Raw genomic sequence first — 451 nt, forward strand, 5'->3', positions numbered from 1 at the left:
TATATACATAGGACAATAAATATTCTAAGAAATTTTATTCTTACTATTATAAATACCATTAAAAATCTGTATGCAATAGGAGAAGAAAAATAAGTAGATGTAAAAAAAATCTACAAAAAATATAAAAAATAAAATTTGTGTGCTACAACATAAAAATTATTACAAATTTAAATTATAAAAAATTCTATCAAATTCCATCAAATTATACTTATCATAAAATTTTTTATCAAATTATATATTAAGGTTAAGTATAATTTTGGTCCCTAACGTAGAGTTTGAAAATTTATTTCGTCCCCAACCTTTTTTTTGCTACAAAATAGTCCTAAAGTTTCAGTTTGTTTTAAAATTGTCTTTTTTTACCAAATTTTTTATTTTTATTACCAAATTACCCCAACTAAAAAAATTATAAAATAAAATAAAATAAAATAAAAAAAGAAAGAAAGGGACGGGG

The sequence above is a fragment of the Arachis duranensis genome, chromosome 9 (assembly GCF_000817695.3).
Source record: "Arachis duranensis cultivar V14167 chromosome 9, aradu.V14167.gnm2.J7QH, whole genome shotgun sequence".
Taxonomy (NCBI): domain Eukaryota; kingdom Viridiplantae; phylum Streptophyta; class Magnoliopsida; order Fabales; family Fabaceae; genus Arachis; species Arachis duranensis.